We start from the raw sequence: 27,068 nt of genomic DNA, 5'->3' as shown, positions 1-27,068 counted from the left end.
GAACTGACGTGCCTGTCACCTCTGGAAAACTCTGAAAAAGTGAAAATTATCAACTGATAATGTCAAAGTGGCATACAGAGCATGTGTCACATGAAACCATATCCATTCCACACAGAAAATATTTTTATTAAGCAAGGACACTGACAAAGCAGACAGCAGGAGTAACTGTCTTTATTAAAAATTACCCATATAGGCATCAAAAGTAGAAAACAGCAAGGTCAGTGGCCAGTTCATAGTTCAAAGTAGGCACATGTGTGCATGAGAACCTGCACAGGGAATGGGCATCCTAAGTGATAAACAGCAAGGCCATTAGCCAGTACAAAGTAGAATAAAGTACGTGTGCTTGAGAAACTGCACAGGGAATGGGCAACCAAAGTGATAAACAGCAAGGCCTTTGGACAGTACAAAGTGCAAAGTAGGTACATGAGAACCTGCACAGAAAATGAGCATCCACAGTAACAAACAGCAAGGACAGTGGCCAGTCCATAGTTCAAAGTAGGCACATGTGTGCTTGAGAAACTGCACAGGGAATGGGCATCCAACGTGATAAACAGCAAGGTCATTGCCCAGTTCAAATTAGAATTGAGTACATGTGTGCATGAATACCTGCACAGGGAATGGGCATCCTAAGTGAGAAACAGCAAGGCCAGTGGCCAGTACAAAGTAGAATAAAGTACATGTGTGCTTGAGAAACTGCACAGGGAATAGGCATCCAAAGTGATAAAAAGCAAGACCATTGGCCAGTGCAAAGTGCAAAGTAGGTACATGAGAACCTGCACAGGAAATGAGCATCCACAGTAACAAATAGCAAGGCCAGTGGCCAGTCCATAGTTCAAAGTAGGCACATGTGTGCTTGAGAAACTGCACAGGGAATGGGCATCCAAAGTGATAAACAGCAAGGCCATTGCCCAGTACAAAGTAGAATTAAGTACATGTGTGCATGAGAACCTGCACAGGGAATAGGAATCCTAGATGAGAAACAGCAAGGCCAGTGGCCAGTACAAAGTAGAATAAAGTACGTGTGCTTGAGAAACTGCACAGGGAATGGGCATCCAAAGTGATAAACAGCAAGGCCATTGGCCAGTACAAAGTAGGTACATGAGAACCTTCACAGGGAATGGGCAGCCATAGTAACAAACAGCAATGATTAGAGCGGCAGACCCTGATGCAGAGGTCTAGCCCGGGACCAGGGTTCAATTCCCCGCCTCGGCGGGTCTTGGGCTCAAAATTCCACGGACCTGATAATTCTCGCCTCGTGCATATTCCAATCATGGAGTCCCACTCTGCAACTCTGGGCAATAGCTTGCTTAATCTCCACAACGGCCCCCACAACGCTAAGGATGCCTGGCCTCCACCTTGGGGGTGCCCAGGAATGGACGCCTCACAGGGAAAAGCCAGGATGGGTTCCACAGCGGTATTCGTACAAGCGCCTTGAGACCCTTGCGGGTGAGTAGTGCGCTATACAAGTATCAATTTACAATTTTACATTTACAAGGCCAGTGGCCATTCCATAGTTCAAAGTAGGCACATGTGTGCATGAGAACCTGCACAGTGAATGGGTGACACCGTTCACTGCCATGGGAAGCAACACAGCCAGGGGTATAACAATGGGCAGTCCAGGCACCGCTGTGGGAGGGATAGGTGTGGGAGGGGGACTTAGCCTCAGACTTGGCTGTCAGTTGGACTGGGAGGTGGCTGATTGTCGGGACCAGTTGAAGGCTTGGACCTGGGAGAGAGGACCAGCTAAGGTAGAGGCATCAGTGGCTTTGGGAACCTGAGGGCTGCTTGGACCCGGTGGTGTAGTGGCACGTAGAGGTGGAGACATGATGCTCTGAGACACAGTGTGTGAGGGTGAAAGTGGAGGGGTGCCTTTACACTTCTTGGGGATTCAATAGGGAATAACTGTCTTGGGCATAGTGGGAAGTGGGGTGGGCACAACAGACTCACTCTCCACTTCTGGTACATCAGGAACAGGCGGTGGCCCTCCCTCTGGGGATCTGCCGGTCCGTGCTGTATGCTTGGCCTGGCCTTGCCTTTTTCCCTTCCTCTCCTGTTGACCAGTTGAACCCCCTACAGTGCCTTCCTTTCCCAGCTTCACAGGGATGTGAGGTGGAAGTGATGTTGTGGGTGAATCTGCCTTAGAGGGCTTTTTCTGCGGACTCTTAGCAGGTACCAGCTTTACAGCAGGCACTGCAACTGTCTGCCTGTCTTTGGAAGATGCTTTTGGGACGGGAGTGTCCTTGGATGGGGCTGTTTTTGAGGCATGTGAACCTGAGGCCTGCTCCTCGGCTTGATGGCCCTGAGTGTCACCTGAAGGGCTTTTGCCTTTGCGCTCCTGTGTCACTTTACTTTGTTTGGGGGATGGTGTCTGTGCTCTGGCCCGCTTGGGGTGCTGCTGTTGTGTGCTGCGTGTGGTGTATCTTGAGCCTGTGGGCTGTGATGTGTGGTCACTCTCGTCAGATGTAGCCACTGGCAGGGGAGAGACAGAAGGGACTGGAGCTGGATCCTGAGCCTGTGACAGCTGAATGGCTGCAATCAATGAGGAGGACATAGACTGAACACTCCTGTGTATACCACCTATGTCTGAATGAATGCCCTTCATGAAGGCAACTACCTGTGCCATCTTCTTGTCATGGTCTTGGAAGACACCCAGGAGAGTTGTCTGACACACACACACACACAGCTGGTGCAAAAGGTCCACCACCTCAACACTGAGGGCAGCAGTGAAGACAGAGGCAAGGGCAGGGGTGCCTGGGGAGAAGGACCCTCTTCCCTTCTTACTGGTGAGAGCACGTGCAGCACTAATGGAAGTAGCCGGGAGGGCAGGCACTGGACGATGTGTGGTGGAAGATGAGGCAGATTTCCCACTCCCTGTGCCTGCCAACATCGAGGGGTCACTGCTGGCATCAGATGACGTTGAGGTTGGTGTTTCTGGGCATGATTTCTCAAGGACACTCCTGTCCCCCTCCTAGGCGCTTGTCACATCATTGTCAGTGAGCTCATTTGTAGCAGTTGTGCAAGATGCCTCGCCACTGGTGTCTGTCCCCTGTCCCTCCGTACCCTCTGCAGATGCTGCAACAGACGTAAGTTCAGTTTCGTGCCAAACACACAAACACAATATATGCAAGCAAAGCACAAAAGAAGATGATGATACCGCCAAGTTGCATACCAGTCTGTGCAGTCACATTGTGCAACCTTAATTGTACACTCAAAAGATGCATGGTAACATGCACACTTGGCATGATTGACCCATGTGATTTCCACACAGCCAAATAGCTTGCCCGTGTCTCAGTGTAAACTGACATGCAGATCCCTGTGCGCATACCTAGGTCCCTGTGGGTGAAATGATATACATCACACCATGTTGTCACAGTCACATATGAAGTCAACATAAGGGGATAACACAGATACAGACTCCAAAATGTAATTTAGCAATAGCCATGAGCTCCTGCTATCCACCATGTCATGCTTTGCTGCACATAGTGGTGGGCAACATGACACATATGGGTAGGGGTGGTAGTAGTGGTGGGCAACATTCCCCTATGGGTGGGGGTGGCAGTTGTGGTGGCCATGCGACCCCTATGGAGGCCTGTTGCTAGTGGACAGGGTCTGGACCCCCTGGGTGGGTGTGACATTAGGCAGGTACGTGTTGTTTGTTTGTATGGTGGGTGTCCGGCTTACCGTCTGCGACGTCCACGTCTGTTCCTGATCCAGTCATAGATATACAGGACTGGTATGACCTGCGTGATGGGATTCATGACGCGTTAGTGACAAACCCATTTCTGGCTGGTCCGTCTTGAAGCCGCGTATTGTGTTCTGGAGCGATTCGTACCTGTTATGCAGCTCTACCGGATGCTGGGACGTCCTGTACGTGGCGGCCCATCCGGAACGTAGGAAGTACGCATCGTACTTGCCTGGCCAGAAATGGCAGTGTTTATGGTGGCGTGCGGCGCAAATTGTGTGTCTCCGGGTCAGACTCGTACGGAAATTGTGGATGGAGTCAGAGTGTACATGTCGGTCGGGAATTTGGCACTTTTCAGCATCGTACTTCCTTGCCTGGACGGTAACGCTCCTGGAACGATTCGGCCGTAAGGTAAGGCTACTGACAGGTCTCGGAGAGCTGACCGACCGAGATCGGAATCGACCCCTATATTAGAATGATCCTGTGGCCACTAAATGGAGTACCGCCATTTTTTAGACTTTTGTTATTGATGTGGGATTCCTATTTTGGGACGGGAGTTCTGACTCTGGCTGATGACATAATTCTAGACTAGTCTGCCTATTTAAATGGATATATTTGTTTATATTCCGTTTTTCAATGGTGACAAGGTCTGGAACTGTAAATGAGAAAAAGGCACAAAGTATGAGATATGCATGGGTAGTAATCATTTTGAGAAAAAAAAATCACAAATAAAAAACTACTAGTTATAGAATTGAAGTTTTTGTTATTTTGGCTTTTAAGTGGGGCACATTACGTACATGGAATTTATTTGTGGCTAAACTATTATTTCAATGTTTACATTTTGGAATCTATGATGTAAATTAAAAATGCACCAATTGAGAAATGACATACAAAACAGTCCTTGACTTGTTAGTTTTGTTTTGAATCAACATAACCAAAAAAAATATAACACAGAATTAAATCAAAAATTTAAAAAAAAGCTACCACAAAATCAATCAAGGTGAATGAAACTGTAATTTCAGAGCCAAAATAGTTTCATGCCCAATGTCCAAATTCAACTGGTATCTGAAAGATAAATGTGTCCAGAAAATAGCCCATAGAGTGAATGGTAGTCACACACTGAATGAAATTAGGTTTTTTTCATCTCTTGCTGCTTTTGTGGAGGTCTTGCCATCTTCTACTGCTTGTCCGCCTGAACGTCCACTCTTTGGATGGGTCCACAGTTGCAGGGGCTGAGGTGAGTGCAGGATTTTCCTCTTGTGGCAGGGCATCCCTTTCACTTGCTGAGGCACATGTAGTTGGGACAGCTGTACTAGCACCACAATAATGTGAAGATGTTGCTGGAAAAGCCCTGCACATATGGGTGAAAATATCATGCAGCACCCCAGTCAGACAGACAGAACTGAAGTTCATATTCTCCATCTGCACACTGTTCTCCATTTGCAAATGTTTCATGTCCCAGAGCTCTTTCAGGACAGAGCCCATCACGTATTGGGGCTGATGGAGGGATCCCAACACTTGGTCGATGGTGGCCTGTGTAATAGTGAACCCAGTGGCCTCACTTTGCTGGCCCACAGATTGCCTCACACAACCCCTACTCTCACTACCCTGTGCCCATGACCCAGTGCGGTCAATCACATTGGTTCCAACCTGAACTGCAGGTAGTGGTGGTGGTGGTATATCAACAACAGTGAGGACTACGGGCACAATATTGGTGTGAATTTGGTCTGGACACAGGAAGTGGATTCATCCATACACTTAGTTGTGGTAACAGCTGGGGTGGGAGGTGTAGGTGTGGGCAGAGTGAGACTCACTGGAGCTATCTGCCCAGGCAGACCAGATGGACCCAGCTGCTCCTCATCAACTGAGCTTGCAGGAGTGTGGCTCTCATCGAAGGCTTGATCTTGGTCTGGAGTGGAGGTATCCTCAGTGGTAGATAGTTGTCCCGGTACTCTGGCTGTTGAACAAACTATGAATTAATGACAAATACACATTTTTTAATACTGGATTATACATCAAAATATTTTGATGCTACAATATGAAGCAACCTAACAGATAAAAGCAAAAGATTATGATGAATGTACCTTTCGGTGGTATGATAATAGGGTGCACAAACAATTTAAATGATGCACAAAGCTACTTCAAATCAGCAGGTGAAAAGATGTCCTGAAATGCAAACGATGATTAGAAAGTATACATAAAATACACAAAACATTTCACAAGGTAAACATCATTTACAACTAATTTTTTATAACACATGCTTTTACCTCGCATGCCATTACAACGCATCATACAAGCCCATGCTTGTTTTAATAACGCATCCTGTTATAATGAATTGACCATTAAAACACATGCCTTTGCTACGTATAAGGTAAGTATAAGGTAAGTTTAATAGTTAATATACAGTTTTATAATTATTATAGTCAAATAATAAATAATAAAATTCATTTTTTATATTTTTGAGTTTTATATTAAGATTTGAAAGTATTAACGAATACTTGAGAATTATTTTTTTAAATAATGTAATTTTTTGTAAATGAGTCTTAAGTAAATATTGATTATAAGAATGATTTAAGCATCAAAATGTATATTTCATTTTATTAAAAAAATAAATATTTTATGGAAATGTAAGTTTTAAAACATGGCATTAATTTAAAATACATTTGAAATATTTAATAATCTTTTAAAATTAATTATAAGGGAATGTAACATTAATTTGTTTCATATAAAAACAGATTATAAAAAAGGGTGATCATGATGCTCATTTTAAATAAATATAAATAAATTAATTTCACACAAATTGAAAAGTTTAAAAAGAGGTTGATTTACTAAATAGCAAGGCATCAAAGAAGAAGAATTTTAAAAATAAATACTTAAGGGCCCATTAGGATGGCATCCCAACGTAAAACGGGACCGCCCGCCATAAGGGCGGCGGTCCAGTGGGGGACATTAGGATGCGCCCGCATTTTCAACAATGCGTCGAGCTAAAAAGCTAAAAATGCACATTGTGCACTTCAATGCACAACGTGACAGGCACCGCGTGGTGCCTGCCACATTGTACAGTGAAGTTCAGAGGGGTACCATAGGTACCCCCCATGTGCACCCCCCACTCCCCCGGAGTCCCAATGGGCCACCACAAGACATTCCCGCATGCCTTTCTGTGGCGCATTGCCGCCACGGAAAAGCATGTCCCTGCACACACCCTAATATGGATGGCGGTGTCTAACAGACACCACCACCATATGAAACCCATTTCCGCCCGGTCAACTCCTTGACCGGGCGGAAAAGCAGCAGACGATCTTTCCGTCCGCCACGGTCTCCCCGCCATGGTAATATGGCGTGGGAATGTCGGGCGGATCGCCACCGCCCGCATGGCGGTGGCGATTTCGACATCCTAATGGGGCCCTCAATGTTTGAAATAGTATTTTGTTTTTAAATGTTATGCAGAAATTGCCTTGTATACTTTAAATATACATTTGATAAAAATGTAATATCGTAGAAAAAAATATACTGCAAAAGATTATTTTTGAAATGTAAAATTTGACTTTGTAAAAAATGTAATCCTAAAAACAATTTATATGAAAAGTATGTCTATTTATTTTTATTAGTGCCTTTAAAACAAACATTTTTAAAATAGTTGCTACCTTTGAAAAATTGCAAATATTATCATTTTAAAAAACAATTATTTGAAAAACAAATATTTTTTAAAATAGTAACTCATTTAAATTTTAAGACAACAATATTGAAAAAATAGCCATTTTTTAACAATAGACAGCAAATTAAATATTTTCCATGTATTTGATAGGTTTGTGCCCTCACCTGCTTTTCACCTGTTTTCGAATAAAGAAGCAAAGACCATTACAACAGAGTACTCCACTCCTTGTATCTACCACTCTCAATACCGAATTTGGATTTAGCCTGCAAAGCTATATGATATTGAGGGCATAAACCTATCAAACGTGTGAAAATGTGCCTTATACTAGGTGGTGTCTGATTGAAACCACAAGACTGGTATGTGCAACAGCCAAAATTTAGGTCCTGACAAATTGGGTGTGAACACTGGCTGCACCCATTATCTGAAAAAGCAAATTAAATGATGTTTGGATTATAAAATAAAAAACAAAGGACAAAGAAAAATGTTTAATCAAAATAGTTTTATTAGTAATAAAAAAATACAATCATTTACAATTTAAAAAAAAATAAAAAAGCAGTAAATAGATTTACAATTTAAATACAATAAAGAAAGGCATTAAAGTAGATAAACATTTGAAATCTATTTATTTGTTAACGTTCCCACCTGTTCTCATAGATTACAATTTGGAGAATTGTGCTTTTTTAGTTTTTACTGTTGCTGATTACGTTTGGGTGTATATTTCTTCACTTGGTGGAGCGTCGCAAGCAAGTATGCAAGATAAATCAGCGCTCGAGTAAGTCACAAATAAAGACTGTAGCTGGTCACATTTAGTGTAAGGGCAGAGGAGGGAGGTATTTAGTTAGTTAGAAGTGTTTATGCTTACGTTTGTATGTTTTGTTAACAACGTTTTTTTCCTATGCATGCAGCAGTTCTATGCTTACGTCGGGCTTGTCTTTTGTTTTTTACTCGTTCTAAAAAAAAAAGTTAACTCAAAGGAGCACTTTGAAGGGAAAAAAGTTGTTTACAAAATCTTTTTTTGATTGGTTGACCTTTTGGTTATGCGATTTAAAAAAAGAAAAACACAAAACGCATGTTTTTGGAACGACGAGCATGTGCGTTTATGGAATAAATGGATGGGGTTAATAGCCAAAAGTTTCATTACTGTGGATTTGGGGTTGATTTTGGATGGATTTACGTCTTGCTTCCCAAACAACTTTGAAGGTGAGAGGATTGCCACGTTGGATTGTTTGTTGCGTTTTTTGCCACTTATAACTACTTTTTCAAGATTGATTTTTTTGGGAAGCGGTTTTTTAGGGTGCACAGATTATTTAGCACAATTATGTGCTTCAAAATGGCTCCGACAATCTGTGTATTTTTTTTAACGCCTTCGCTGCTAGGCCTTCCCCCTTGTGCTAAGCCCTTTTTTGGCTATTTGGGGTAGTTTGCGCTTATGCCCCTGTAACATTTTGACCACATAAGTTATCCACGCCAAATTTGCGACCTTTTCTCCAACATCATGAGAATTTTAAACCATGTTGCTTTGTGATAGGTCATTTTGATTTCTCCTCAATACATTTTGGGCCCTTGCCTGTCGCGGGTACTTGACCCATCCACAAAAGTGAGGTACCATTTTTCACGGAAGACTTTGGGGGATGTGGGGTGGGTGGAATGTTGTACATCCACGCAGATTCCAGAACTTTCCACCACAGAAATGTGAAGAAAATGTATTTTTTTATATATTTTTAGGTTTGCAAGGGATTCTGGGTAACAGATCCTGGTGAGAGCCAGTCAAGTCACCCCATCCTGGATTCCCCGGGTGTGTAGGTTTAAAAAATTTATAGGTTTGCTAGTTTTCCCTAGGTGCTGGCAGAGTTAGGGTTCAAAATCTACAGCTAGGCACTTTGCAAGAAAAGAGCCCGTTTTCACAGTGAAAATGTGTTGTGTCTATGTTGTTATTGGGCCGTTTCCTGTCGCGGGCACTAGGCCTACCCATACAAGTGAGGTACCATTTTTCACGGAAGACTTTGGGAGACGTGTGGTAGGTGGAATTTTGTACATCCATGCAGATTCCAGAACTTTCCACCACAGAAATGTGAGGGAAAAAGTGTTTTTTTTGGACAGATGTTTTGGTTTGAAAGGGATTCTAGGCAACAGAACCTGGTGAGAGCCAGTCAAGTCACCCCATCCTGGATTCCCCTGGGTGTGTAGTTTTTAAAAATGTATAGGTTTGCTAGGTTTCCGTAGGTGCTCGCAGAGTTAGGGTTCAAAATCTACAGCTAGGCACTTTGCAAGAAAAGGGTCCGTTTTCACAGTGAAAATGTGGTGTGTCCATGTTGCGTATGGTCCGTTTCCTGTCACGGGCACTAGGCCTACCCACACATGTGAGGTGCCATTTTTCTCGGAAGACTTTGGGAAACGCGGGATCAGTAGAAATTTGTGGATCCACGCAGATTCCAGAACTTTCCACCACAGAAATGTGAGGAAAATGTTTTTTTTCTGACAAATGTTTCGGTTTGCAAGGGATTCTGGGTAACAGAACCTGGTGAAAGCCAGTCAAGTCACCCCATCCTAGATTTCCCTGGGTATCTAGTTTTAAAAAATGTATAGGTTTGCTAGGTGACATTGACAGTGACATCTTTTTTGGGGTGGGTGGGGGCATTGGCATGTCCATTCTTGGCACCCCCCACCCCTTACTTTGTAAAAAAAAATCCCTGGTGGCTAGTGGGCTTTCAGCCCCCTGGAGGTTTCAGATAAGGTGCTATTGTCCCATCTGCCTCCCAGGGGGGTGCAAAAAGACAGTAGCATCTTTTTTTGGGGTGAGGGCTGCCCAGAAACCTGTATAAAAAAATCCCTGGCGCTTAGTGGGCTTTCTGCCTCCTCCCCAGAGGGCAGATCAGGGGCTATTGCCCCCATCTGATTCCTGGGGTGCAGAAAGTCTTTTTTTCTTTGGGAGGTAGGGTGGGGGCATTTTTATGCCCATTCAGGGCAGCCCCCACCCCGGGCCTATAAGAAAAATAATCCCTGGGATCTAGTGTGCTTTCTGAACCCCAGAGGGACATATTGGTGGCTACTGCCACCACCTGTCCCTTGGGGTGGGAGAAAGACTGGAATTATGTGGGGGGAGGTTATTGTCATGCCCATCTTGGGCATCCCCCACCCCTAAGTTTATTGGGGAAAAACCCTGGTGTCTAGTGGGCTTTCTGCCTCCCCCGGGGGCAGATTGGGGGCTACTGCCCCCATCCGCCACCCAGGAGGGGTAGAAAGACTGTACCTTTCTTTCGGGGGTGGGGGCATTGGCATGCCCATATTGGACAGCCCCTACCCCAATTTATAATTAAAAAAATCCCTGCTATCTAGTGGGCTTTCTGCCTCCCTGAGGGCAGATTGGGGGCTACTGCCCCCATCTGCTCCCCAGGAGGGGCAGAAAGACTGTACCTTTGCGGCAGGGGGGCACTGGCATGCCCATATTGGGCAGTCCCCACCCCTCATTATAATTCTTTTTTTAAAACCTGGTATCTAGTGGGCTTTCTGCCCCCCGGGGTGGCAGAATGAGGCAAACTGCCCCATCTGCCCCCCAGGGGTGGCAGAAAGACTGTAATATTGTGGCCGGGGGTGGGGGCATCGGCATGACAGTTTTAGGCAGCCCCCACCCCTAACAAATATCCCATGGAAAATTCCTGGTGTCCAGTGGGCTTTCTACCCCCAGGAGGGCAGAAAGACTAATCATACCAAAATATTTATGGGGGAAGCAAAGGCCCTTACCCAGGGGGCCGCTCCCCCTCCCTGGTGCCTAGTGGTTGGATCCCCAAGCAGGGTACCATTGGAAAGGGGACATTCTCCCCATTCCAACAATACCTCTCCTGAGTTTCTACGTGCTCAAGGGGCTGAGATAGCCCCTAAGAGCACGTAGAAACAGAAACTGAAAGGAGCCTCTTGGCACATTTCAGTTTCAGTTTCACTGAAATGACATCAGCACGACGTGCGCGCCGATCGTAATTTCAGGGAAACCAGGGGGCGGCCTCAGGAGCTGGGGAAGCTCTTCCCCAGCTCCTGAGGCTTTAGGGGAGAAAAGGGAATCCCTCTGGTGCCCGCACCAGAGGCATTTCCGGTGCTGTGTGCCATGATGAGCTGGACTCGTCATGAGCACACGCCTACCATGTGCCATGACGAGTCCAGCTCCTCATGAGCACCAAAGGGGTTAAAGAGATGATTGTATTCAGGATTAAATTGAAGCATTTGGAATCTTTGTTGTTCTGGTGATTCTTGGATGAGTCTGGATTTGAAGACAAGTACAAGTTTGGGAGAAAGAAAACATCATAAGGTAGGAAAATGTTTTTCTTTTTTTATTATTGCTGTAACAAATCTAATTTGTAATAAATTTAATAATTTCAAAGACAGGCAAGCAACTTCGAAAAGGTGTAGGCTAGTGTTAGAAGTGTAGGATATGTGCAATATTGTCCAGGTAGTACGAAGCCACCATCAACGAGAATTGTTGAATCCGTCCCATTAGTCTTTCAGACTTTTCTTTAGTTCTTTTTTAAATTCATGGGTTCAGACTACCAGACAAAGATTGCGAAAATTCCCATTTCTTGGAAACTTTGCTCCTTCCTCAAAATTTCCCAAAAAATGATAAAGTTAGGGTGTCATTTACCAAATTATTTATCAAAGGAGTTATGCTATGCCTCTATGGCATTATTGGTCTTTGCTCCACCCTCTTAGCAGGTCGTGTAACAGTTCCAAAATTTGACAGGAAACCTCTGATTCCTCCTGCAACCGGACCTGCTTAGATGGCTCAGCAAAATATCCTCCAAGTGATTTAGAATGGGACCAAATTTATCCTCGTTTGCTACAAAATACTCTGATTCATTTATTGATGTGTAGTACTCTTTCCTGTCAGGTGGAGCAAAACAAAATGCAGTTCGTTTTTTTTAATTCAAATTGAAGTTTACTATTAGATATGTAATCTTCAACTAGAGAAGTTTTTTTAATTTTGCACAAATAGGCCTGAGAAAAGTGAAAAAAATCTTTGAATGCTGGTTTCCCGGTAGGTTTTACTAATGGTGTCAATCATTGATAATTGAATAAAAGGCCACGGCAAAGCAGAGGAACAAACAGTCTAAAGCTGGTACAGGAAAGGGCTATTTAAAGACTGGCCAATCATCCCAACATCAATATCAGTCCCAGCATCTCAAGGAGCTAAGAGAGGGAGAAGAAATGCTCAACAGAGAAGGGAATTAAAAGCATAAGTACTGGCGCTGGCTGAGAAAAACAAATTGCCGGGCAGGACGACTTTGATAAAACATCGGAGGAGGAGGAGGAAGAAGAGACACTATCTGAGCTCTCAGCAGATCTAAGTATGTTGGCTGTGGGAGGGGAAGAAGGTGGAGGAGAGGAGGAAGGAGGTGAAATATTTAGTAGAGAGAATGATACCTTGGTAAAATCTAAACAGTACCCTCTCTTCAGTAAAACAGCGATGAGGGGGAGACCCACAAGTACACCGGACCCAAGTACGGAGGGGCAAAGAGCGGAAAATGAAATATGCCCACAGATTATACAAGGTGAGAAGGATGCACCTAATTCGGAAGGTCCCGTCCCTGCTCAAACTACAAACCCACAGCCAGTATCGAAATTGAATTTGGAGCCAGGGCAACAAGAAAGTACAGTTCCTCAGGGGAGATCAGGTCCAACTAGTCAGCCACCGATCAATGCACCGGTTATATTTATGGTCATCACAAAAGGAAGTTATTTTATTTATTTATTTATTTAAAACACTTATAAAGCGCACTGTCACCTTGCAGGCATCCTGGCGCTGACTGGCTCAGAAGGGCGGACAAGTAACGGGTGGAGCGTGACCTTTCAAGGAGTAACTTTGGGAAACAGCCAGGTTTTGATCCTTCTCCTAAATGGAAGAAGTTCCGTGATTTGCCTAATCTCGAGCGGGAGCAGATTCCAGAGTTTAGCAGCAGCCACCTCAAAGGATCTTCCCCCTGCTCTGACCTTCCTGAATCTAGGTACCTTCACCAACCTGGCCGTTGATGATCGAAGCAGCCTGGTTGGAGTATACCAAACGAATTTCGATTGCAGGGAGGCAGGGCCGGTTCCATGGAGAGCCCTGAAGACCAGGCAGAGGGCCTTAAATTGTATCCTCTGCCTCATAGGTAGCCAATGCAGTTTCGCAAGGGTAGTCGGCCCATGTGCTCTTCTAGGAAGCCCCAGAGCCAACCTAGCGGCCGCTGCCTGTATCCTTTGGAGCCTATCCAGCAAAAACTCAGGGGACCCCAGCAAAAGGGCGTTGGAATAGTCCAGCCTGCTGAGGATTGTACACCTTACCACTTGAGCACGAGCCTGAGATGGTAAGAGTGGCAAGACTTTCCTCAGGGAGCGTAGGATGGCAAAGCAACAGGCAGTTGTTTTTTTTACATGAGTCTCCATACTGAGCTTTGGATCTAGCATGACCCCTAAGTTACGGACTGAATCCACAGGCCGTACTTTAGTCGCTGTTTCAGGAGGCCAAAAGTTTTCCAGAAACAGGCGGGAGATCTTATTCCCAGCGCTGAAGAGCACCTCCGTCTTCCCAGCATTAAACTGAAGGGAATTATCCTTTAGCCACCATGACGTATCCCGCAGACAATTGTGGAAAATCTCCACAGGTGTTGATTCCTCTCCCTCAAAGGAGAGGATCATCTGCGTATCGTCAGCGTAGTTTACAATCCTGATGTTATAGGTTTTAATGAGCGAGATCAAAGGTCTAAGATACAGATTAAAAAGTGTGGGACTGATTGCTGAGCCCTGAGGGACCCCATGAGGTACCTGAGTGAAGGCCGATTGAAAGGGGGGCAAAGACACCGCCTGCTGCCTATCCTGCAAGAATGATCGAAACCACATCAAAGCGCTACCTCTCACCCCAGCCTCAGATAACCGGTTCAACAAGATCTTGTGGTTGACCGTATCGAAGGCGGCAGACATATCTAGCAGGATCCGAAACGCTGCCTGCCTCCTGTCTGCACGCCTCTGAAGCTCATCCATGGCGGTGACCAAGGCCGTTTCGGTCCCGTGAGCTGGCCGGAAACCAAATTGATCATCCTCTAATAGATGATGCTGTTCCAGGTGTTTGGAGAGAGTAGCACTAACCAGACGCTCGACAATCTTGGCTGGAAAAGGCAACAGGGAAATGGGTCTGTAATTTTTGGACCAATCCGGGTCTAAAGAGGGCTTTTTCAACAGGGGAAAAATCACCGGCCGTTTCCACTGGGCTGGAACAATACCAGTAGCAAGAGATTGATTGCAGATTAGGCGGAGTGAAGGAAATAATTCCTCTTCATATTCCTTCCAAATTTTATGTGGCACAGGGTCCAAAGGAGAACCGGAGGAGATCCCCCTGGCTAGCCCACTGAATGCATCTTCCGTGAAGAGTGGGAATTCAAATAATGGTTCCTTCGGCACCCAGGCTGGCTCGACAGTCCTGTCCACCGGCGACCCAAGTCTAGTGTCACAAGAGAAACCAGACTCAGGAGAAACCTCCAAATCCTCAATAATTTGCTAAATTTTCTCTTTAAAGAATTTGGCACGGTTCTCACAGAGTTCTTGAGATGGGACAATCGCATTCTTGGAGCAATCAGGATTAGTAAAGCTGTTTAATATATTAAAGATGCTCCTGGAGCTATTAGTAGAATTACAAATCAAGGAGGAATAATAGTCTGCCTTAGATTTCTTAATCAGACTCTTATATTCCAAAACTTTGTTTTTCCATAACTCCCTAGATGCTTCCTCATATTCCCGCCTCCACCTTCTTTCAGCTTGTTTACAGCCCTGCTTCATGTTTTTCAGTGTGTCATTGAACCAGGGGGCAGAAACATTCCCCTTGCAACTACGTGTTTTTAGGGGAGCATGAGCATCCAACACAGCCGTGATCCCCGAGCAAAGTGAGGCGTAGTTTTCCTCCACTTGCTTATCCACGCCAAAAAACGTTCTCACGTTAAACACTCCCTCTGAGGATTTCAAGCGTGCCAAAGCTCTCCAGTCTCTGCACCGAAATTCCTTAACAGTCACAGGAGCCCTGATATGAGCACCGTTAATATTTACAAAGAATTTGACGAGGGAGTGATCTGTCCAATCCATGGGCAGGGTTTCCCCCATAGCCAACAGGTCAGGAGCCGCGAACACCAGATCTAGAAGGTGTCCCGCCTTGTGAGTAGCTCCCATGACCTGCTGAGAAAGGCCGAAGCTTTCACAAGACTGAAGTAGGTTAAGGAGACCCAAGTCAAGGGAGCCATTGCGCCAGAGGTTAAAATCCCCCAAAATAACCAGCTTATGGTGTGAAGCTGCGATATTAGCCAGGGTAGCTAATAGCGCGTGTTGCTGCTGCATGCTAAAAGCCCCTTGGGGTCTATAACATAGCACCCCAGTAAAAATAGTCCCGGAGTGAGTCTGGATAGATAAACCCAACAGCTCCGTACCCTCAGCCGGATCTAGGTCAATAGTATTGGTTCTGAAAGATGCATTAAAAATAACTCCTACCCCTCCACCCCTCCCATTAGGTCTAGGGAGATGTAAAAATTTAAACCCAGGAGGGCAAGCACAGTCAGAGTGAGTCCACGTTTCCGTCATGAAGAGGATACCCAATTTGTGTGTCTCAATCATCATCTGGATCTCTATACTGTGCTTAGGCAGGGACCTCACATTCAAAAGCCCACATTTCAAGAGACTTTCAGCAAGAAAGTCTGCTCGTGGGTGGGCCGTGTGCAACAGTCTGAACCTTCCTTTGTCTGCATGGAGCTTACCTAACTGTATGAGCATCTCTCTCGAGTAAGGGGGACCAGATGGTTGTTGATCAGTCTCTAAGGGGCCAAAACAGGCAGCGTAACTGGCGCTGGGCGCTTCCTTGGCGCGGACGGGTGCAGACGGGCTTGCGCAGGCGAGATGACGTCGTCCTTATATCCAGTGTTGAGGAGGGTGGGATGCGGCCAGCAACTGGACCGCAACTCTTTCCTCCGTCCAGTATGGTGGCTATCAGCACTCTCTCCTACAGCGTCAACACGTAGTCTGCTGCGCTGGGAGATGAGAAGTAATTGGCAGTGAGGCTGCTAATATTAAAAACTTTCCCAAATCAAATAAAAATGCAAAACAAGATTTCCAAAAAGCACACTTTTAAAAGGCACGCTAGCCTTCGGCTTTCCGCCTCAGAGGTGAGCCCAGTCAGAATCAGCGTGCTCGCGCTAGAACGCGATTTAAATACCTTGGGAGGGCGGGATGCGGCCAGCAACTGGACCGCAACCCTTTCCTCCGTCCAGTATGGCGGCTATCAGCACTCTCTCCTACAGCGTCAGCACATAGTCTGCTGCGCTGGGAGATGAGAAGTAATCGGCAGTGAGGCTGCTAATATTAAAAACTTTCCCAAATCAAATAAAAATGCAAAACAAGATTTCCAAGTTGGGGAAAAGATGCTGACAGCTTATCCGGACTCTGTGCCCAACCCGTGATTAGAGTCAGAAAAGGAAAAGAGAAGAGAAAAGGAGACACCCGCCGCTTTAAAAGTCAATCAAACTCTGGGTAGTATAAGAACTGATCAAGACACCTCAACACAGGAAATGCTTACAATCATATTGCAGGAATTGCAAGACATGAAGATCTCGCAAGCATTTGAAATAACACAACTAAATAATAGGTTATCTAAGATGGAAGAAAGCCTAAGTAACCTACCCAGACGGGTTACAGAAGTGGAGGTCCGTATCTCTGCTTTGAAAGACAACATAGTAATTATGCAGAAAGATCTCCAGGCATTGACAAAAAATAAAAGCCAGATGGAATCAAAGCTGCAAGATTTGGAGAATTGTAATAGAAGATCTAATCTGCGCCTTGTGGAAATATCGAAGGGCTTGGAAAGTGCTGAGATGGTGAAATGGACTTAGGCTCTGTTGAAAAAAGCAATACCTGAATTACAAGAAGATCTTACAATCACAAGAGCCCATAGGGTGCCGGCGCATAAACCAGCAAATCCAAAGTACCCACGAACCATCTTAATAAACTTCTCTGATTATAGAATTAAAGAGCGAATTCTGAACGTGGCAATATCCAGGAGATCATTTAACACTAATGAAATCAAAAATCTTCTCTGATATGTCAGCAGCCTCTGCCCACAGGCGTAAGGATTTTGTTAAACTGATCGACTCTTTTAAAGCTAAAGGGGCACAGGCAATGATTGTGCAGCAATCTAAGTTAAAAGTCATAGCTAGAGGGAAAATGTTTATTTTTTCAGAAATTTTGGAAGCCCAAAACCTTTTGGATACTCTCATAGCTGTATAAAGGAAAATGAAAATCTGTAAGGCTTTTTCAAGGGGAGGAGGAGAGGCAAACCAAGAGACGCAGCAGGAAAAAGCAAGATGGCATTCAATAAAAAGAGGGAGGTAGAAGGAAGGATAGTGGGACAAAATGGGGTTTTCCTTCTTTTGGTGGAGGGTGGGAGGGTGTAGGGAAGGGGTTGAAGCAATTAGAAAAAGACAGTTCATAGACAGAATTTATTTTTATTTTTGGAGTAAGTTAAGGAAAAGGAAACGGAATGTTGTTGAGGAAGGTTACTGTCTTACATAATCCAACTAATGTACATATTGTATATTTCGTACATCGAGTATTGCCGTTTGATGCATGTCTGCATAATTGCTATTATGTGTATTGTAGTAGTTTGGTTTGATTGGCTTAACAGTCAGTTTGATTTTGTACTTTAAACAGTTTTTTTGCACAGTTGAAATGCATGTCTGCATAATTGTTAGAACTTGTACTGTAGCACTTTGGTCTGATTGGCCTAACAGTTGGCTTGACTCTATCCCTGATTCTGCACTTTAAACAGCTTTTTGCACAGTTAATACGAAATTGCACTATGGTATGCTGGTCTAAATGCGTGATTTGCACTCTTCTATATGACTTGTCATTTTGAAAGAAAAGATTTAAGAATTTAAGCGGTTGTTTGTACATATGTTTTGCACATCTGCACGATCTGCACTTTAGAAATGCATTTTTGCACACATAGTACAAACCGCACGCTAAGATCGATACCCCCAGGGGGTATATTTATTTTGGTCTATTGTTGTTTCTTTGGAAGAAGCAATTCTAGAAATTAAGTGGTTGTTTATATGTACGTCTGCATATTTGTACGAACTGCACTTTAGGAATGTTATTTTTGCTCATGTAGTACAAACTGCATGTTAAAATGGATCTCCTAGGGTGTTTATGTATAATACAGCCCATATTTCTCTCTTCCCAGTGACTTTATGAACAGGAGCAAAATGTTAATTCTGTCTCTTAACGTTAATGGTTTTTCAAGAGACACATCTAGGAGCCTCAGCAGATGCTAGTAAATTGTTCAAAAACTGGGCGGGCTTCCATTGCTCAGCTGTGTCAGGGACAGCTCAGAGGGGCGTAAGCATCTACATAGGTAAGCATGTCCAATTGCAGGTTGAGGCATCTCATTCCGATGTAATAGGCAGATGGACATTTCTACATGGGAAGAGAAATCGCAACAAAAATGTGATACTTGCTACAATGTATGCACCAGTTGTAGATGACCCGCTCCCGATTTTACAGCTAAAACAAGCACTGTCAGGTAAACCTGGTCAGATTATATGGGGGGGGGGGGGTTTAACTTTTTGCAAAACCCAGGGGTTGATTCTACAAAAAAAAGACCGAAGGCAAAACAAACCACAAGTAGCTAATGCACTGTTGAGTTGTAAAACAGATCTAGACATCTTAGACAAATGGCGGATGAATAATTCGAAAACACGTGAATATTCTTGCTATTCGGCAAAGTATGATTCATTATCAAGGGTAGACTTTTTTCTAATCTCACATAGTTTGGAAATCAGCAAATATGAGCATATAGTGAATGCCTTCTCAGATCACGCCCTCATTGAGATGGAAATCTTTCCAGGGACTAAAGAGGGGGAAACATCGAGCAGATAAGCAATGGTGCACAGATCTAGAGAAGGAGATGATCTCCTTTTTTACTATAAACAGGGATTCTGCCCCCATTAACATCACATGGGATGCCTTTAAAGCTACACTGCGAGGCATAATCACGTCAAAAGAGATGCCTAAACAAAAAGCTAGAAAGGAGGAAAGAATGGCATTAGAAAATAGGCTGACTCAAGCGAATCAAGAATATTTTAGAAATAGGACTTCAGAGAACAGGCAAGAAATAGCAAATGCCAAAACACAAATGAGGGAACTTTATTATGAATTAGGGGATAGGGCAAGTAGAACATATCTTCAGACAAGATATGAAGATAGTGAGTATACGGGAAGACTGTTAGCTTGGCAGGCAAAGGAACAGCAAGTCAGGAACAGAGTCGAATGTATAGAGCACAAAGTAACTAAAACCTGTGTAGAAACTATGCCACTAATAGGTGAAGTGTTTCTTGATCATTATAAAGACATTTATCAGATATCGCATCAGGTCCCTGTTGAGATGATTGATGAATTTTTGCAGGAACTTCCAATTCCAAGTTTGGAAAATAACTACAAGGAATTGCTGCTAGCCTATTTCACGAGGGAAGAACTGGATTTGGTTATCAACTCCTTGACTAATGGTAAAGCTACCAGAGAGGATGGCATTCCTACAGAATTTTTTAAAGCATTATCTACAGTACTTTGCCCCAAATTTTTAAGACTTGCGAACTATTTATTACAAGGGGGCGACCCACCGGAATCATTCCGTAGGGCAGTAGTGGTTAGTATTTTAAAAAAACAAAAAGGCAGCAAAAATGTGAACTCTTGTCGACCGATAAGCCTTTTGAATACAGATTATAAAATGTTCACTAAACTACTTTCAAACAGGTGGTGGGATCACTCATCTGGACAGACCAGTGCGGTTTTGTAGCAGGGAGACAGCTTTGCACTAACACAAACTTTTTATTGGAGGCACTTGATTTTTTTAATGCTAATAGGTTTGAAGCACAGATTTGGTTTTTAGATGCTGAAAAAGCATTTGACCTTATTTCCTGGAATTGCCTTTTTACAATTTTAGAAAAGTTTGGTTAACCAAATGAATTTATATTTTTATTGAAACAACTTTATAAGAACTCACAGGCCCAAATTTGAATTCTATGAATGTAGGGACATGCCAAATAAATAGAGGTAATAGACAAGGCTGTCCCCTCTCCCCGATTTTATTTGCGCTATTTATAGAGCCTTTAGCAATTGCAACTAGGGAAAAAAGGGCCCACACGGTACCAATTCAAGGTACCGTGTGACATTGTTCTCTTCCTGAACCCAAAGATAGAAACCCAATCGGATGTTATGAGAATATTTACAGACTTTGAAAAAATAGGGGGATATAGGATTAATAAGTCTAAAACAGAACTTATTTTATGTAATTGTGATACGAATTCCCTCTTATTGGAACTTAGACAGACATATAATACACGTCCAAAGAGGTATTTGAGCATTTATGTATCTGAGAGAGTAGAAGATCTTTTTGTATTAAACTATGTTCCTCTCTTGAAAAAGGTACATTCTCAGTTAACGCTTTGGAACCAGTTACCATTATCAATAATAGGGCGAGTCGCGTTAATCCTAATGTCTATTCTCCTGTTGTTTAATTTTCTTTTTAGCGCTGCTCCTTGTGCAATACAAGCCTCTTTTTTTTAAAGAAATAGACAGTATGTTGTCCTCTTTTGTATGGATAAACAAGATACCAAGATTGGCACTTATCACTTTAAATTGATCTGTCGCTGATGGAGGATTATCTCTTCCAAATGTTAGATATTAGTACTATGCGACATTTGCACATCATAGTTTTAGTTTTTTTTTTTAGAGCCTCAGGAGGAGGATAACTTCTCTATGAAAAAGATGCTAAGGGAGTATAATATAATAGATCCCACAAGAGTTATTAAGTACCCGAAAAAGTGCATTATAAAACCTTACAATGGCTACTTAAACAAAAACCCCAGCTTTTAACACACTATGATTTTTTATGAATCAATATTTCAACCAGGCTCTCAAATTTATATATGGGGGAAACAGCTCTGTTAGGGAACAATATATTAAGACTGTGGGAAGAAAATGGATATACCCAGATCCAGGATTTTATTAAGGGGAATTGTTGGAAAACTTGGGCGGAGATCGAAAGGGAGCTTCAATACTCAAGCACAATCCTAAAATGGTCTTTTATTAGATTGAAACCTATGTTGGAAAAATTAGATATGAATAGCCTGTGTTATAAAACTAATATTAGTGAAATCCTCAATAACCCTATGCAACGGAAAATTAGCAATTGGATTAAAATCTTCGATGACAATAAAGAACTTTCACTATATGAAAAAGCCAGGGATAGATGGAAGAAAAGAGAAGGAATGCAAATTACAGAGGCAACCTGGAAAAGGCTTAACAAACTCAATGTAGTCGTTTTTAGAGGGGCAAATTTTAAACGTATGTTATATTATTTTAAATGGTTGATATATAGAACACCCTCGTTTCTTCATAATATATACCCGCATATATACCCGCAAGTGAAAGATAAATGTTTCCAGTGCGCCGAAAAAGGATCCTAGACACATATCATTTGGGACTGCTCAAAAATCCAGGGCTTTTGGGAGGAGATTGAGAAATATCTTAAAATTATAATTGATCCCCTCATCTCACTCGATAAATCCACGGCAGTTCTGGGCTGTTCTACGGCTACCTCTTTACGCGAGGAAGGTTTGTTTATTGCAGCTTTAATAGCAAGATCATTAATACTGCAATTGTGGAGAACAGAGAAGGTGCCAACCTTTAATGCATGGAGATCAAAATTGTCCGGAATACTAGAATTAGAAAAGAAATACGCAATAAGAGCAGGAGCAGTAAGAAAGTACGAGAAATATTGGAGTATGTTTTGAAACATAAGAGAATATTTAGTTGGGGACATAAAAGGATAAAACATATGTATTTGTACGGGTATAGCACATTGCACTTTAGCTTAAGCGGGTAGGATATATAGGTAGTTACACATTTACATTTTTGATTCAGCACTTTGCACATTAATCTATTAGGGGTTTTTTATGACTGTATTATGGAGTATTTTGAAATGTATATCTATAATATTGTAATGTTTTGTAGCTTGGATCTAATCACACTCCTCCCTTTTCCAATATTTTCAAATATGTATTTGGATATGGTACAATTGTATGATTTTAAGTCTATGAACTCTCAATAAAAAAATGTAAAAAAAAATCATTGATAATTCAAAGTCAATTATTACTTTACTAGGACATTTGTTTTTTGTTTTAGATTGTACTACTGATAAACGTTCAGTGTATGTTGACGATTGCTTATCTGGGAGTAAATTGTATGCTAAGGGAACTACTGTGTGGTTAATATAGGCAGGGCTAGTGTATATTTGGAAAAATGGATGGGGTGTGGATTTAAATGTCCCATCCATCATCCAAGTATCACTACTCTCCAATTTCAAAATGTTACTGGGTCTGCTAAAAATTAGAATACATTTTTGAGAGCTTTTGTTGTCATATAAGAGAAAGGTTTTATTAGTAACAGTGAGTCTTAATTCAGGAGGAATATTAATATCTGAAAAGGTTTGGGGAGTTACGCATTGGGAGTAACTTGCCTGTGTTTTACCTTCGATAAATCTTCTTAAATTTGGAATAGTAGGCATAGAATTAGCTACATCCATGGGAATGTGGTGTGACACCTCCTTCAAAACTGAGCCACAGGGTTCATTGGAGGGGCATGCAAGCTGTTTCATCTCATTGATATTTTCTCTAACCTCAATCTCCATTGCAGATCCAGAGTGGTTATGCTCTGCGGTCTTTTCAACAGTGTCTCCCAGAGTAACCGCTCTTCCTTTCCAATAGGATGAGTAATATTGCACACACCTCCAATGACTCCTGAGTTCAGTAAGTCTATCCTTATAATAAAGGTAGGCAGCATGTTTTAGCAGTCTATTCCCTCTTGCAGATGTCACATACTTTGCTTCCCTGCTTGCTGCCATTGTTGAAATGTCTGAAAAAAAACTGAGAGATTGTTTATTTAAGTTCGAAATTTTGAATAAAAATGTTTATCCTGTGGAGACAATGTGGTTAGTTTCTATTAATAAAAAAAGCTTTAATTTTAAATTTAAGTTTTAGGGCCATATGTAGGTAGCTTAATACCGGTCGGTAACGGCCGAAAATCGGTAATTTTGCCGTTACCGAACGGTGGCTTGATTTAAGGATTCAGTAATTTACCGATTCGGTAATTTAAGAAATCGGTAAATTAATGAATCCTTAAAATACTGAATCAGTAAATTACCGAATCTTTGAATCATATGTAGGGAGCACTCAAATGAGTGCATTTTTGATTTAAGGATGTGTTACTTACCACCAACTACAAGTTGGTGGAAAATATCAAAAACCTTTAAAAAAGCAATTTTGTGCTTTGGTAAAAGTTCCATGTGGCAGACATACATGCCCTTAGGGCATGTATGTGTGCCACATGTGCACACATACACGATTCAGGGGTGCAACAGGGTGTCAATGTGACACCCTGCCACCCTTAAATATGTTCCCCCTATTACCTATTCGGTATTTACCGAATCGGTAATAGTGAATGGCTTCCCATTCATTCCTATTGGCCTCCAGGCCCATAGGAATGAATGGGAATTACCGAATCGGTAAATACTGAATCGGTAATACCGAATATTACCGAATTGGTCAAATTTACCACATTTTTACCTACATACTATTTACCGATTCTGAAATACCGAATCAGTAACTTTCTGTATTTAAGAATCAGTAAATAGAGATTACCTACATATGGCCCTTAGTTTCTTTTGAAATTAAGTTGAACATTTTTGTAACCTGCCAAAAAAATGTGTTTGTTGTGAGTTCTGTAAAATAAAATTACATTGCTGTTTGCATTATTCAACATGACTTTCGTATTATAATAAACATTTTGCAGATCCCTGTAAAAAAAAATATATGAGTTAATTGGTTATTCTGCTATGTCTCACCTCAGTAAGATTTTTTTTACTCTTGTTCTGCCTTTTAGTGGATGTTTAGGGTGTTTTTTTTTACAGTTTTTGAAGTCTTGAATTCAGTTGGGTAGCTCTAAAACGAAAAGTGTCTTTTTAAATGTTGAACGGTTGTGTTTTCATTTAAAAAAATAAATTAAAATTAAGTAATTTTCGAGCATGGCATATATGTATTACAGCTAATTTACCTTTTATTTCAAATAGTATGGATGAGCATTTGTTGATTTTGATGACAGCTTTTTGTCTTTTGTTTTGTTTAATCGGAATTCTGATGAGGTTGATTTGATTTAACCTGTGAAAAATAATAACAAGACGATGTTACGGTTTAGGTTTGAGTGAATGGAATTAAGCAGGAAAGCTGATTCACATACATTTGCATATTGGATTTATATTTATATTATTGCTCTCCTTATCTGTGCATCCTTTCACTGTCCACCACTTTCCCTCATGTAATAACACTTTGGTGGTTTTTTAATAGCATTATGGCCGCTCTGTACATTTTTACAGAAATAATGACATATTCAGCATACAAAATTACATACCTTAAAACCTTTGAATATATAACCTTCGATTTGTGAAATCAATGTAATCAAATAACAGGGATATGACAACATACACAACTCAACATAAAAACATTTAAAAACATAGCATGAAATAGACATTGAAAAATACCTGCATATGTGAAAAGGTGTTAGGAAAGATAGAATGAGCAAGATAACATTGCAATATTATTTTCACAAAACAAAAAAAGGCATCATGGTAGTCGTAGTCATTTACTTAAATTGAACATTAACAACACTTGCAAATTTGTAAGTTAAACATATCAAGTGAAATTATGCTGTAAAAAAGAACCGACTTTTACAATATGAAAAACATATTTGCAATATGTTATTTGGTGTCAAAACAATTACAGGTAACATTAAATAATGTGAAATGTTATGGAGAACTATATTTTATTAGCCACAAAATACTATTAACAAACCAAAAAGACCACATGGAAATTATACAAATACATTGTTTTTGAATGTTTCTAAAAGGTGCCAAACACATTAGCAACAGCTAAATGCATATCAAAAATACCATTTAGGTTTAGTGACACATTTAAAAGTGTAACTTACCAGTCTCCACTCTACCAGGAATTTCTGACAATCCTTCAGGATGTAAGACCCTCTCCAAGACCCTTTTTTTCCGAGGGAGAACATTGTAAGGGGGGCTGGGAGAGCCACCACTAGTCCTCTGGTCCTCCAGGTGGTGCTTGAAGGCCATGGAATGCACTCTCACCCCTTCTGGCCATTCCACCTCTTTCTAATTTCCTTCTGTGTGCGCAGGTTGTTTGCTGTAGCATTCTCCCTGTCAAATATGATGACCTCAACTGCCTTTCCTGAGATATGGTTGCATTTTCTACCTGGGCTACAAACAATTGTGGCTCCACTCTAGTTATTTCATCTACCATGACTGACAATTCTCCCTCTGTAAAACAGGGATGTCTCCTACCTGCCATTATCAACAAACAAAAATTAAATATGTGCAATGACCCACAAAAATATGAATGAAAGAAGAAATTAGGGACAAGAAACAGAGAATGAAAATAACCCTGACTTAATAGGCAAATGTTCAACTTGAAAATGTTGCGCCGCAGTGGAATGGCTAAGGATCAGGGTTTGAAATAGAGTGTGTCTTATAGTAAGATATGCAGGTGAAGACATTTAGCCAAATTACATCAGGTGTGTGAGCTAGCATCCACCCAATAGCCACAGGAATAGTCCAAAGTTGAACTTCTCCCACGGCAGTATCACTCCATGGGCAATCCACCGCTAGAACACCTCCAGCAAAACTGTGAAATCTAAATAGGCTCAGTGCAATCCCTCCACCCTGATGGTGAAGGAGTAATATTAGCCAGCAGAGAACTTTGCAGCGTTGACATCAGTGAATCGTTTTCGTGACAAATAACACTCTGACACCCCATAGAATGGTTCAGCCATCACACATCTAAATATGGTGGGTGAGATTCCATCAGCTTTGCGGGGAACTTGTAAACTCGGCTGTGGAGGTATGACGGGAGTCCCGCCCAGATCTAAATAAGAGCCTAGGCTACAAATTGTCACCTCTAGATTGGCAACATTCTCATAATGAAAATAGTTTCTGTTTTATTCTTTCTTGTAGTTGTCTTTACAATAGAGAGGAATTGAGGAAATTCTGGCACCTTTTGCATATGCATAAGATGTAAATGTGTTGTATTTGTATAGCGCGAACAGTCACCCGTAAGTATCCCGGCGCTTGTACTCCTACCACAAGGGAACCCCTCCTGGCTTTTCCTTGTGAGGTGTCCACTCCTGGGCATCCCATGGTGAAACCAGGCATCCCTTGTGTATCGGGGGCCGTTGTGGAGACTAAGCAAGCTATTGCCCAGAGTTGCAGCGTGGGGCCCATGCTTAGATTCAGCACTGAGGCGAGAATATCCAGTCAGAGGAATTTAAGCCCGATCCCGCCGAGGCGGGAATCGAACCCTGGTCCCTGGCCAGCACTCTGCATCAAGGTCTGCCGCTCTAACCATTGAGCCACACTTCTCCACTAAGATAAGATAACAGATCCCGAAAGCAGAATGCCATATAAGTACAGATTAATGTATTTCCTATTTTTCCAAATTTTTATGTGACTGTTTTGGGATAGAAGCCATGAACCCCCCAAATGGATATGCCCTGCATATTGAGAGACATCTAAGATTTTATTTCGACATAATAGGTTAATTTTGCCTA

At 42.3% G+C, this 27,068-nt stretch overlaps 1 protein-coding gene and 1 pseudogene across 1 annotated transcript in view; both read right to left on the bottom strand.

Annotated features, from left to right (window-relative positions):
* The window catches only part of LOC147705855 (extracellular calcium-sensing receptor-like), a 239,223-nt gene that overhangs the window by 54,710 nt on the left and 157,445 nt on the right, over positions 1-27,068 (bottom strand). The gene's annotated exons all lie outside the window — the stretch shown is intronic.
* LOC147705856 (uncharacterized) lies at positions 4,823-25,578 on the bottom strand (annotated as a pseudogene).

This window comes from Lissotriton vulgaris, chromosome 7 (genome assembly GCF_964263255.1).
Source record: "Lissotriton vulgaris chromosome 7, aLisVul1.2, whole genome shotgun sequence".
Classification (NCBI taxonomy): domain Eukaryota; kingdom Metazoa; phylum Chordata; class Amphibia; order Caudata; family Salamandridae; genus Lissotriton; species Lissotriton vulgaris.
The sequence above is the reverse complement of the archived record's forward strand: the minus strand, read 5'-3'. Positions and strand labels throughout refer to the sequence as shown.